This window comes from Phascolarctos cinereus, unplaced genomic scaffold, assembly GCF_003287225.1.
Source record: "Phascolarctos cinereus isolate Bilbo 61053 unplaced genomic scaffold, phaCin_HiC Scaffold_5;HRSCAF=322, whole genome shotgun sequence".
Classification (NCBI taxonomy): Eukaryota; Metazoa; Chordata; class Mammalia; order Diprotodontia; family Phascolarctidae; genus Phascolarctos; species Phascolarctos cinereus.
Genome location: NW_027555958.1, coordinates 205,702,651 through 205,706,868, shown reverse-complemented (window position 1 = coordinate 205,706,868; position 4,218 = coordinate 205,702,651). Strand labels below are relative to the sequence as shown.

At 33.3% G+C, this 4,218-nt stretch overlaps 1 pseudogene; it reads left to right on the top strand.

Annotated features, from left to right (window-relative positions):
* The first annotated feature begins 284 nt into the window (after positions 1-284).
* Positions 285-3,810, top strand: LOC110217936 (protein transport protein Sec61 subunit alpha pseudogene; annotated as a pseudogene).
* Positions 3,811-4,218: the final 408 nt, after the last annotated feature.

Here is a 4,218-nt window from a genome sequence, read left to right as displayed (position 1 = left end):
ATTATCACCTCTATAACCTTTTAGTCCATGGTTCCTTACAGGAAGAGAGGCCATAGAATGGATTTTATTAGCAATATCTGGGATATCAAGAAATCAGGATAGCATTTGGCATTTTTATAAAGCTTTCAAAGAGGTAAATGTTTTTGGAAAACAATACAATTCAGTTCCAATATTTATCTATTACTTCAGGGAAGTGTAAAAACAATATCAATTGGGAGCATACAGGTTTCTGGTAAAATAAACATAATCTTTAGATTCATGCTCAGTAAAAAAGCAAGAATATAATGCAGCAGGAAAGTGAAAGGTAAGTGAAGCTCTTGGACAAATGAGGAAAGATAGAGTTTCCTTTCTCCTTTTCCACACAGTCTCCTTATTCTTTAAATCTAGTCAGAGTAAGTATAGTTTCAGAAATGAGAAATATAACCAGAAGGTCTCTCTTCCTATGTTGCTGGACAGAAACTGATTTATTATTTCTTGGCTAGATAAATTAGAGATTCCTTTTCCTTGCATCTCTCATTCACACACAGTCACAAACATATGCATTTATATTTCTTTGTTCTTGTTGTTTCCCCCAGTATTCTTCCCAGAAGAAAGAAGCACCTTCTCCTTAAAGGTAAATACTCTTTTATTTAGAGCTTTCTAGCTCTAATAACAAACACAGTTTCTAGAACATAATAAGGGTTTACTGAATTACATTGTGATAACGGTGAAATTTCCTTGGCTTAGAACTTAGATAAAATAAAATCAGGGACGGGCTGGATCAAGCTCAAACTGACTTTCCAGTGATAATTGTTAAATTTTCACTGTGATCATTTGCACTTTACAAATCAGTAAATGCTACAGATCATGGCTTAATTTTCTTTTATTGATTGCTTAGACTTAAGATAGTGATGGAGAAAATGTTAATAATTAAACTTAAATGTTCCTTGTGCCAACAATCATCCCCCCTATACACACAGATACACACATACACACACAGTAATGTGGTTTTTAAATTTTGTCAGCAAGCTCCTGAATAAAGCACTTCATATAAGAATATAAAATCAACTATCTGTATAACAAAAAGCAAAGATTGATGGTCTGCAGGCAAGGTGAAAAAAAACAAACAAGTATAGGTTGACGAATATTTAATAATATAACAGAAGATTTTTAAAATCTAAAAAGAAAAAGAAACATACAGAAATCAAATGTCTTGTCAGAATATTGGGAAGAAATGAACTCTATTATTCCATAAAAAAATTTTATTTTGTTTCAGTTTGAGGTGCTGGGAATCTCAAAATCCAAGGTGGGGGGTGGGGTCCTGCCTAAAATAATTCAACCACTCAAGATTTCTTTCAGTCAGAGCAGTAAGTTTATTGTGATGCCAATAGAATTGGGAAAGATTCTAAGAATCTGTGCAATTTAATGGGGGTAAGTTGGTAATTTTATGCAGAAAAAAGACTGTGGGAAAATCTGGATGGGATTAAGGAGTGGCAAGCAGCCTGGGGTGGGCCAGGTGTAGACAATGAAAGGACTTGAGTGGTAGAGCCACAATGAAAGAACAGTTAAAAGGATTATTGAGTATCTGGGTAGAATGTGTGGGAAAGTTCAGGGGCAGAGACATGGTCTTTTCCTTTTAGGGGTCCAGATTGCATTCCTCAATAATTTCACCAAGAAGAAAAAAAATTTTGCTGGCTTTTTTTTTTAATTATGGAAGATATCTTAGGGAAACAGAAATATGTCAAAGCATGAAATAACCTATATTGTATACCTTTAAAAATCATTTAAGTGGATTTTGATATAAATGAAAATTCTAACTCCAAAGGCCATAGTGGCCAAAAGCTAGAATAAAAGGCAAATATAACTCTAAAAATCCAGTATTATGTGTAGACAAATAACATCCCATAGAAGCTCGTGAAGATTGGGTGATTATTCAAGAAAAATCAAAATTAACAGATCATGAAGTAGGAAACTGCTACTTTGTAATCCAATGGAAACTTTAAGTTATTTTTAATAAGCTAATTTGTCAATGGGGGAGTGTTTTTTATTTTAAATATGAATTTTCACACTATAATTTTTTTCATAAAGCTATACAGAAAACTATCATATAGAACTAAATTATCATTCTTGGTTTTAAATCATAATAGGAATTCTGATTCTAGCCAAGCTATTTTCTTAAGTTGTGCATATATTTGAAATTTAGAAATATACATCTTAGGTAGTGCATTGTTATGATAATGCTATTTCATGTACTACAATAATACATATTTAAATGCAGCTACTTGCTGTGTCTGATAGTACAAATCAGTCAAGCTTAGTACTCAAATTGTAAATCAATAGCTCATGTAAATTCTCTGGTTTCAACCTTCCAACAATACGCTTTACAAGGTATCTTTCTAATATTTTACATCTGGTGTAAAGCATTACTTAAAAGAAATTTCTCCTTACCCCCAACCCTCACTTCCACTTTGACCTTAGACCAAGTGCCATTTTCAACTTTATGCTTATTAAATACACTATTTTTGTTGTTGTTGTTTAATCATTTCAGTTATATCCAACTTTTTGTGACATCACTTGGGGTTTCACTGGCAAAGATAATGGAGTAGTTTACCATTTTGTTCTGCATTTCATTTTGCAGGTGAAGACTGAGTCAAAAACGTTAAGTGACTTGACGAGGGTCACACAGATAGTAATATCTGAGGTCAGATTTGAACTCAGGTCTTCCTGACTCCAGACCCAGCACTCTATCCCCTGTGCCACCCAGATGCCCCCAGAATATACTATATATGTGGGACATATAATTTAGAAGCATTGCAGAGCCTGTTTCTACTGAAGAATCAATTGCTTTATTTGTAACATGAAGTATCTGGACTAGATAACTTCTAAAGTCACTTCTTGTTTTAATTTATGATCCTGTGACTATTTTACAGCTAAACCTTAAACATTTTGTTTCAAATTATACAAACTTCAGAAATCAATATAGGTGTTGATCTGGAGTTAAATTTATTGTAGTTTGAGATACGACAAAAGACTGAGATCTGTTAAACAGACCTCAGAAATCACTTGCTGTGATTATTACCATTGGGCAAACAATCGTCTGTATGATGACTGGAATATATAGAGATCCTGACGAAATGTGTTCTGGAATCTGTCTACATATAATCATTCAGCTGTTTATTGTTTATTTGATTATGCTGTTGTTAGAACAACAGAGGTTAACAGAAAGATTACAGCTCAGAGTCCGGTATTTCACTCTTAATTGCCACCAACATATGTGAAACTATTGTCTTGATGTCTTTTAGCCCCACTACCATAAACACTGGCAGAGGTATTGAGTTTGAGGATACAGTCATTTCTCCTTTTCACTTATTGATTACCAGAACAAACACATCCCATGTTTAAGGGCAGCTTTCTATTCAACATTAGGATTTGTTCAGTCTGATGAAACTCATTGCAATATTCTTTGTGTTTGCTATTATTATATATCTTCATGGATTTCATGTTGATTTACACATCAAGTCTGCTCAAAATAATGGACAATACAGTTGTATCCCATCAAGCTCTTCTATAACTCCAATATTCCCATCGTTCTTCAGTCTGCCTTGGTTTCTAACCTATATATTATATTCCAGATGTTGTCTGTTCAGTTTAGTAGCCACTTTTTAATTTATTAGGACAATGGATTAATATCAATGGAAAAGGGTCTGTATGCTCCTACCCAATTGGAGTTCTGTGCTACTATCTTTCTCCTGCAGAGTCTATATAGGTGACATATTTGAAGACACTGTTCATGTAGTTTTTCATAACATCTTTATGCTAGAAACTTTCTAGAAAATATAAGTTTTAGGTAAGTGGTTTTCATGCCAAATGTCTCCATTTGACTCATTAAGACATTTTCTACCTCAGTTTCATATTTAAGTAGAACAGATCTTTAAGTATAACTAATACCTCTTAAAAACATTCAGAAGACAAATTTCTTTTTACCCCTTAGTCCCTAAATCTCTAGTTCAAAACCAAAATACCATCATATATAGCATAGGTCATTGGCCTACTTTAACAAACTGAGGTCAGGTTATTGAGGTCAAGAAATCAGGCTATTTCTTGGTATCAATACATGTTCCCCAACATGAATTGAGGTCTCTCTATGACTTTTCTATAGGTATGATTCTCATTCTATATGTGTGATTCTCATTCAATTTTTAAAACCATAAAATCTTCTTAACGTATGTACCCAGAATA